Genomic DNA, 10,129 nt, shown 5'->3' with positions numbered 1-10,129 from the left:
TATTGCCATGACATGTCCAGGCTAGTGGGCTGGAGGATGAGACACGTGGCACCAAACCGGGGCCACTCCAGTTGTCCCAGCCAAAGCCATCCTACATCAGCTGGTAGCCAGCAGACCCCAGACATCTGAGCAAGCTCAACCGTGATCCTCCGAGTGGCCTAGACCTACACCTAGAGTAGCTGCCTCCAGGCTGGTGAGCAATCATTGCTTATTACTGTGTGCCAGTGCCGGTCTAGGGACTGTTCATTACATGGCATCATTGTGGCAAAGCTAACTAATACACTTTCCACTCCCTCAGGTATCTTTGTAGTTGTTGGGTTACATACTATCCTGGCTGCAGACCACTCTTCCACTTGATACCATCTTGGCCACCCTCCCCTTGGCACACACGAATCCCTCTGATTCCTTTTAAGGTCTGCATAGTCACCATTTATGTGGATGTGCCAGCTTATACCCAGTCCTTTATGGATGGGCATTTGGGTCCTTACTGTATTTTCAGTGTAATAAATGCCTCTGCATTGATCCTTGTGCATTCATCTTTGAGCACTTACATAAGGAGCTCTGGAAGATAAATTTCTCACTGTGAACTTGAAGATCGATGGATATGTGTATTTCAAGATTTGGTAGATACCACTTAATTTGAAAGGCCAGACTTTCAGAATCCCCAGCTACCCTCCAATATTGACTCTGTCAAGGAAAAAGGACACAAAAAACCTTGGGGTTTAAGGGGTCAGGTGGAAGTACAATGCAAAAGATGAGGGTTCTAAGCGTTTATAGCCCCTATCCATCCATCCACTCATTCCTTCATCCAATAAATAATTATTGAGTACCTACTATGTGCCAGGTATGGTTCTGGGCACTGGGGAAGAGCAATGAATAAAACAGACAAAAGTCCCTGCCTTGATCAAGCTTACACTCTACTAGAGATAATAGATTACACAAAACAAACAAGTAAATTGCTCTTTCTTTTTTACAAACAACTAAATAGGTAAAACATTGAGGATATTACATAATGATGCTACACAGAAAAATAGGCAGGGGAAAGGAATAGAGACCATTGAAGGGCAGATAGAATGAAGAGTTGTAATCTTTAAAAATAGGGCAAGAAGGGTATATTTGTTTGCTAGGCTCCTATTACAAAGGACCACAGATGGGTGGCTTAAACAACAGAAACTCATTTTCTCTCAGTTCTGGAGACCGGAAGTCTGAGATCAAGGTGTCGGCAGGACGGGTTTCTTCTGAGGCTCCTCTCTTGGCTGATAGATGGCTGTCTTCTCTTTGTATCCTCACATCTGTCATCCCTCTGCACATCTGTGTCCTTCCTAGTCTCCTGTTCTTATGAGGGCACCATTCCTATTGGACTAGGGCCTACCCCAATGACCTCATTCTAACTTAACTAGCTCTATAAAGACCCTCTCTCCAATTATGGTCACATTGTGAGGTACTGGGGGTTAGGACTTCAACATGATTTTTTGGGGGGTGGGGGACATAATTCAGCCCATAACAGGAAGGCCTCACTGAGCCTGGAGGTAAGGAGTGATGATGGGACTGAGGGAATGAGGCCCTCCCTTTGGATGAGCATTCCAGACAGAAGGGCAGAAGCAAAAACTATGAAGGAAGAGCATGCCTAGTTGGTTTGAGAGAGAGCAAGGAGGGCAGAGCAGAGAGAAATGAGCGAGGGGAAGGGAGAAGGAGGTGAGCCCCGAGAGGTCCCAGGGAACAGATTGTTCCCAACCTCATAGATCATGCTGGGGACTCTGATATTTACTCAGGGGAAGCTGGAGCCACAGGGGCTTCAGAGCAGAGGAGGGATGCGACCTCCCTTACGCTCTGACAGAATCCCTCTGGCTGCTGTGTGGGAGGAGCTGAGGGGGGTTGTGGTTGTCATTAATGCTGTTCACCGGATGTTTTCAGTTCTTCTTACCATAATGTTGCTCTTGCCTGACCCTTTAGAGTCGGGCATGACATATGACTTGCTGTGGTCAATAGAGCATGAGCAGAGCGATGTCGTCACTTCTGGTGGGAATAGTTGCGTATACTCGAGCCATGTCCTCTCTTTCCCCTTCAGTGGAAACCACCTCATTGGCAGTGTTCTAGGGAGTCGGATTCTAGACTGGCTGCTCCACCAACCTGGTCCCAGATGGAAGATAGTGAGGACATGGAAGAGAGCTTCTAATCAGAGGGACACGTAGCAGGAGCAAGAAATAAACCTTTGTGTTTACATCACTGAGATAAGGGGATTGTTTGTTACCACCGCATAACGTAGCCTGTCCTGACTAATGGAGGAACAGACAGAAATGAAGACACAGTGAAGGACCGAGCTATCCATGCGAGAGATGACGGGGCTTCAGGCATGGTGACACCAACAGGGATGGCAAAGACATGGTTGGACTCTGGACATATTTTGAAGGTGGAGCCAGTAGGATTTGCTGACAGATTGGATATGGATCATGAGAGAGAGGAGTCAAGGATGACTCCAAGGTTTGTGTTCTGAGCAGTAGAAGAAAGTGGAGGAGCCATCGGCTAAAGTCGCACAGACCAAGGGAAGATGGAGCCATGTGGACTTGGAGAATTCTATTTAACTGACCTAGTGGAGGAGGGGAGGGGGGCTGTGTGTCGAAATGTGAGGTTGTCCGTGGGGACCTGGGATTCCCTCCCACCTCTAAATATCGGGCTTCTGAGGAGCTGGAGTTGGTGCAAACCGTTGCAAATGATACCAACACACAGGAGTGGCTGGTATTATGGTAAATTAGTCATTGACGGGCAGTTAGAGGGACTCCAGTCCTGCCTTGTTTTCCCCAGTGGAAGTGTGGCAGATGGAGGCCCAGCACTGATGGGTAAGTAGCCTGCCCTGACAAGGATGGAGCTGCTTGGGCGCCTGGGTGGCTCAGTCGGTTCAGCGACGGCCTTCGGCTCGGGTCATGCTCCTGGAGTCCCGGGACCGAGTCCCGCATCGGGCTCCCTGCGCGGCAGGGAGTCTGCTTCTCCCTCTGACCCTCTTCCCTCTCGTGCTACCTCTCATTCTCTCCCTCTCAAATAAATAAATTAAATCTTTAAAAAAAAAAAAGGATGGAGCTGCTTGACAGCATCAGGGACTGCCCACAAGCTTCGCACAGCCCCTGGAGGTTATTATCAGCATTCCTAGAGGAGGAAAACACTGCAGCCCCAAGTAGGGAAATGACTTGACCACCTGGGAATGCAGCCTCGGGCTCCTGCCTCCACACCAGCTGTTCTCCCAGTACATCCTGTGGCCTGAGGGTCTCATGCTTGGCTTCCACAAGGCCCAACCCTGAGAAGCACTGTGGTGCATCTCTGTAGTTGGTAGACTGTGGTGTGTGTGTGTGTGTGTGTGTGTGTGTGTGTGTGTGTGTGTGTGTGTCTTTTAAAGCAGGGGTGTGCTTGCTTTAAACTAAAGCAGAACTGCTCTGAGTGGCACTGAGATGGGGCCTGTTCCACCTCCACCCCCAGCCCACCCTGCTTTCTGCTGTGGCTGCTCCCAAGGGACCCTAGGGGACAAGTTGAAGATTGTGGGCACACTGGAGAGTCCAGGCTAGAAGATGTGGATTTATATATCCAAAGGAAACCAAATCACCATCTCAGAGATATCTGCCCCCTGTGTTCTTTGCAGCATTATTTACAATGGGCAAGACATGGAAACAGCCTAAATGTCCATCAGCGGATGGATGAAGAAACTGTCACACACACACACACACACACACACACACACGCATGAATACTATTCAGTCATAAAAAAGAATAAAATCCTGCCATTTGTGACCACATGGATGCACTTATATGTGGAATCTAAAAACAACAACAAACCCAAACCAAACTCATTGAAAAAGAGCTCATACTTGTGGTTACCAGAGGCAGGGGGTGGGGGAAGGTGGAATGGGATGAAGATGTTCTAAAGGTCCAAAGTTCCAGTTAAAAGATAAATAAGCACTGGGGATGTAACATAGGGCATAGTGACTATAGTTACCACTGCCGTATGGTATACTGGAAAGCTGCTAAGAGTAAATCCTAAAATTTCTCATCACAAGGAAAAAAATATGTTTTCTTTTTGTGACTATATGAAGTGATAGATGTTGACTAAACCTATAGTGGTGATCATTTCATAATACACGAAAGTCAAGTCATTAGGCTGTACATCTTAGTGCTGTATGGGAACTATATCTAAAACGGGTGGGGGGCGATTTTTGATCTGACTCTGCCATAACCTTGCTAGGTGAGCTTGGACAAATCCCTACCCCTCTCATTTTGTTTTGTTTTTTTTTCTTTTCTGTGTAATGAGATGCTGGACCAGAATGGTCTCTGTCCACATATATCTCCTTGTATTTAAGTGAGAGAAAATGAACTCAAATTGGTTTCAATTGTTAAAAAGGTATTTATTGATCCTTGTAATTGAACAACAACAACAAAAAATCCAAGGCTAATTTGGAATTTAGGTCCAGCTGGTTCCAGGCAATTAAAAAAAATGTCACCAGGAGTCTCTCTCTACGCCATGGGCGTAGCTCCCAGGGAGGGGCTGTCAGGGCAGTTCAGAGATGGGCAGCTGCCTGGGAGGGAGTAACCCCCCACCCACTATCACCAAAAAGTGTGGCAGTGGGGGAGCGTGCTGTAGAAGTGATTCTGGAGAAGTCCAAGCTTGATCAGTCTGCCGTGCGTCACCTGGGGCGGGGCGGGGGGCCCACTGGTTTAAATGCAGATTCCTCGGCCCTGCCCCAGAGATGGATGCTGGCTCGTTGGGTCGGGGGGCCTGGGAATCTGCATTTTAACCAGCAGCTCAGGAAACTCCCATGGGAACCACTGGCCCGGGGAACATCTGGGAGTTTTTCCCAGCTCTGAGGTTCTGGGAAACCATCTGCGCCTGGAGGTCAGGATTAGCCAGCGTTACCCAAGAGCTGTTTGGCCTTCCCCTTAAGATGGGGCTCCCCAGGAAATGATGAGGATGGCACACTGTGGGAGGAAGGCTGTCTGAGTCTGGGGGGGGACCTGAGGGGCATCGGAGAAGTCTGGGTGTGTGGGTGGGTGGGTAGAGTGAGGGTAGGTTCCCTTAATCCGGTGTTAGCAACTGGAGAGGGGTGCGGCCTGTTGGTGAGTGTGGGCCACAGATATCACGAGGCCACTCATGCCTTCTGGGGACACATGTTCTAAGTTTTAAGCCTGAGCAATGCAAAGGGAGACACAGGCACAAGGTGGGAGAGAAGCCTTGAAATCAAGTTCACAGGCTGGGCGCTTGCCTGGCTGAGGTTGGAGAGGGATGTCCCAGCTTCCTGAGAGCTCAGTGATGGGCTGGCACTAAAGATGGGGCATGGAAGGAAGCGGCAAGTGCATGTGATGGGGGCGGATGGGGCAGGTGTGTTTTCAATGGGGAATGGCATGATCCGAGATGGGCTTCGGAAGTGTTGGTGCAGATGAGGAAGGGGACAAGGAGCAGAGCATCCATAAGGGGCTGACTGTGTGGAAAGGCTGAAAGGCAGGCAGTAGCACCAGAAATGGCTGGGAGGTACAATTCTGAGCACTTTCAGTGTCCGTTAAGGCTCAGCTGGAGCAGAAGCCTGAGACTCTTGCTCTTGGATGCAGACCTTTATATCAACTGCGGGTCAACAAATAGCCACAAAGCATCTGCCACGTTGGGACTGTCTATGCCTATACCCAGTGTGGCTAATGATGGACTTTCAGGCAGCCTGACAAGCCATTGCAGGAAATATTTTGGTCCAGAGGACTTACTCCTGTCCTCTGACCCTGCCCGGACCCTGAGAGCCTATGAGCTGTCCTTAGGGACCCCAGATCACTCTGCCCTTGGAACTAGGAGAAGATCCAGATGTGTGAATGGATTGCTGTGCAGAGAAATCTCAGGAGAGCTGAATACATCCAGCTCAGCCATTGATGTGGATTGAAGCATGCTATCACAGGCAGGCCTTGCTGCGGGGAGGGCATCGCCCACAGAGTAGCAGTCTGGAGGGGCCTTGCCAGCAGAGCACTTTATGGACATCGTCAATCTTGCCCCTCATTTAACAGAGAAAGGGGGACCAGAGAGGCCAGGAGACTGTCTGGGGCCACACATTGGCAGCTGGCAAACCCGGAACCGGAACCGGAACCAGGGCCTTTGTACTCTGAACCAGGGACTTCGCAATGGGCAGCAGATGCACAGCATGGAGCAGGCTTTTCTAATTGGTCCCACTGCCTTAGACCCAGCTTCGGGGCCTTTATAAGAGGTGTCCAGGGCGCCTGGGTGGCTCAGTTGGTTAAGCGACTGCCTTCGGCTCAGGTCATGATCCTGGAGTCCCGGGATCGAGTCCCGCATCGGGCTCCCCGCTCAGTGGGGAGTCTGCTTCTCCCTCTGACCGTCTTCCCTCTCGTGCTCTCTATCTCTCATTCTCTCTCTCTCTCTCTCTCTCAAATAAATAAATAAAAAAAAATAAAATAAAAATAAAAAAAAATAAAAAAAAAAGAGGTGTCCAGCGAGCGTCCCTTGGGTGTCCACTGTTGCCTCCAGAGATGGAAAGCCTGTGCCATCCCTGCGTGACACCAAAAGCACTGTTTCCAAATGTCTTCCCAGTGCTGGAGCCCATGGAAATTCTGGATTTTAAGAAACCTTTCTCTGCTCACTCTCACCTCAACTTTCTCCCCCCTACCCCAAACCTATACAAAAGTTTAGGTACCAGGTATGAAAGTTTCCTATATCTTTGGGGAAGAGATGCATATCTTCCCCCACCTCAGGTCATGCTCAGGGCACAAGAGGCAGTGGGTTAGGACCAGCACCCCAGGTGGGGAAGCAGGAAGGAAGGCAAGGGGAGACAACGGGGATCTGCTCTGGTCGTGACAATCAGCGCCAGGCACCTTACCTCACGTTCCCTTGGATAGTAATGATAATAGATACACCACGAACCCCTTGGAATTGGATGCAAAATTTGGTGGGCTTGTGCACTGGGGTTAGGGGTGGGGGGGCTCTAAGATTTTAGTTTTAAAATCAGATTCTTAAAATACTCTATGACTCTAACAGGCACAGAGTCACTGATTTGCTTTTTCATGTGTGCTGGATGCTGAACACTTTTCATGCTCTGCGTATGGCGTTGTGGGTTAGAGCACCTCTTGGGGCCAGCCTGCTGAGCAAATCCTAACTTGGCCATGTGTTCATTGTGTGACCTTGGGCATGTGGTGTTGCCCTGGAAATGTTCCGAAAGGGTTAGCTCTTAGTATCATCTCGTGGTGTCTTCGTAAGAACCCAATGCCCGAGGTGCTATGGGCTGCAAGTAACAGAGCATCCATCTAGGAGTGGCTTAAATGAGAAGTTCAGAGGTACTTCAGAGCTGGTTCTGCATTTAAAGGATGTCCTCAAGGACTCGGTCTCCTTCCGTCTTTGTGCTCTGCATCTCATTAGCAAGTTGACAGACATATTGAGGGGAGGGCCCAACAGGTACCACTGGCACCAGATGATCCACGCAAGATTCCTCAGTGCTCATGGTCAGAGAGCAGAGGTGCCAGGAGCATTTGAGAAGGTAGAAAGGACCTCTCAACAGAATGAATCCTTGATCCCACTCCTTCAGCACCTGTGCATGGATGGAAGGTCTCATCTAGGATGGAGTACACTTTCCCGCCCTTGACTTCGGACTTGACCACGTGACTTACTTTGGCCAGTAGAATGGAGCAGAAGTGATAATGTTCCGGTTCTGGGCGTGGACCATAAGGGACCCGTGTGCTCTCTTTCACCTGCCTGCTTGTGTCTCTGCCGCCATCATGAGAACAATTCCGGCTAGCCCGATGGTCCAGGGAGAATGAGAGGCACGAGAGGCAGAGTTGTGCCAGCCACCCCGTGGACCCACGGAATTAGCAGAGCCACCCTAGCCACTTCAGTCTGAAGCAGACCACCCTGCAGAACCCAGCCTAGCCTGAACACCAGCAGACCCACTGATCCATGAGAATAAATGGCTCTTGTTTCAAGCCACTGAGTTTCGGGGTGGTTTGTTACATGGCATTATTCTAGCATCACTGATGGATAGATTCTCCCTAGATAGATTGCTGTTCAGAGATCCTAGCAATCCCATTAACTGTCTGCCTGGCTCCCCTCTACCTGAATGCCCTTCCTATTATGAACCCATCCCTTCACCAATGGCGTCTTGGGGGAACGAAGAGCCCACCTCCCATCTTGAAAGCCAAAAGGGCAAGATAATCCCTTTCTTTCCTTCCTGGCAGCCAGATCACAGGCCCCTGAGCCATGAGACTCTGAATATTTTGTGACAAGTGCAGAAATGCAGGGGCAGTGGAGTAGTTACTCGTGGAGGTGCTGGTGGTCACAATGGTCCAGCAGCGGCAGAGATCCAGCTCTCCCCAGTGTTCCCAGCTCATACCCTTGGAGGTACCCCTTCCACCCTCCCTCTCCTGGCTCCTACCTGTGTTACTGAGCTTCATCCTCCTGCTTTCCCAAATACTGATTCCATGAGCCACCTGACATCCTGCCGATGAATTCTTTTTCCTCCTAGGATGGCCAGACTTGGCCTCATTGAGTGAACGCCTGAGCCCAGTGGGTGCACACGGGAAATGGGATTTCTCTCTCCACACCTCAGCTTCCTTACGTGAGATGTGGGAACAATAATAATAGTACCTCTTTCGTAGGACTGAACCCAAACACTCCGCGCAGAGAGCTTAGGACATTGCGGGCACTCATATGCTAGCTGTCATTATCACACTTACTCTGGCTTCCAGAGAACTCAAGGGAAAAACAAAACGAGCATTCTCGAAGTCACATATGTCTTTGTCTCCTTTAAAGTTATTTCAGGGGCGCCTGGCTGGCTCCGTCTGTGGAGCACGTGACTCTTGATCTCGGGGTCATGCGTTTGAGACCCACCTTGGGTATAGAGATGACTACAGGAAAAAAGTTACCCCAGAACCCCAAAGAGCCATACCCACCTGTCAAGGGGTGCTGGAAGTGAGGGTGAGGGCGATGAGTGATGCTAGCTAACACCTGTAGAGGGGGGTTTTGCTGCCAGGCCCTTTTCTAACTGCTTGACGAATTTCGTCTCATCTAATTGTCATAACCACACCATGAGGAAGGAACTGTTATTGCCCCATGTTACAGAGGAGAACACTAAGCAAGGCGCAGAGAGGCGACATGACTTGCCCAAGGTCACACGAATCCTAAGCCGAGGCACAGCAGTCTGGCCCCAGAGTCTATGGTGGCAGAATAAAGCTGTGGAGACCACAGGAGGTGCTCAAAAGTGGCGGCCTGTGTGCAAGGCAGCTGAGACAGAGGGCTTCTTCCCCCTTGTACTAGTCAGCCTCCATGCCCATTAGGAGCAGAGGGCCTGGCAGCCCCGGCTGAGCCGTTGGCCTTGGGGACCGGGAGATTCGGGCCCACGGTCAGAGCTAGCCAAGAGAGCCAGTCCTCAGCGCAAGGCTCTGGTTTCCGCAGGGTCTGTTTCTGTACCACGTGGCTGCTGAAGGTGTGGGGGCCCGGCCTCCCTCCAGGGGCAGAAGCACAGCCTCTCCACCCTCAGCCTCCACCTCCACACTGAGCCCCTGGGCCCGGCTGCACTGCCATCTGCCATCTGGACACTGGGCTTTGTGCCAGGGAGGCGCTGGCTGCCAGGCATGAGCAGTAGGGCCGAGGTCACTTGCCTGGGGCCTCACAGCTACTCGCTGGTGGAGCGAGGATTTGAACCCACGTCTGCCGACCCCAAAGCCTCCGTGGCTGTAACCAAAAGGGGCATGTGGCATCCGTTAGGCTCACATCCGGCCAACAGTGGTTTGTTTTTGTGTCCTTTTATAACAAACAAACAAACAAACAAAAAACCCAACCACTGACGTTTATGGGGTGTTAGTTACTGAGAGCCAAGGCCTTACACGGGTGACATCATATACCCCCTCAGTTCCCCTCAAAGGGCCAGGCCATTTTCAGGCCTGTTTGCAGAGGACAAAACTGAGGCCTAGGGAGGTGAAGTGGCACAGTGGCCGCTGGCTTTCCTTGGCTGCCCGGCATTCTCTGCCCCTTTTCCTGGGAGGAGCACCCCCACGTCCCTTTGGGGGACCTTCCAGCCCTCAGCTTTGGCAGTCAGGCCAAGACTGTCTGTCAGGGTGCCCTGCTCCCCTCAGACTAAGGGGCACACGATGCAGGCTTAGCCAGTGG

The sequence above is a fragment of the Callorhinus ursinus genome, unplaced genomic scaffold, assembly GCF_003265705.2.
Source record: "Callorhinus ursinus isolate GAN/ISIS: 27379988/994484 unplaced genomic scaffold, GSC_fseal_2.0 scaffold15, whole genome shotgun sequence".
In the NCBI taxonomy this organism is placed as follows: Eukaryota; Metazoa; Chordata; class Mammalia; order Carnivora; family Otariidae; genus Callorhinus; species Callorhinus ursinus.
Note: the sequence above shows the minus strand (reverse complement) of the source record.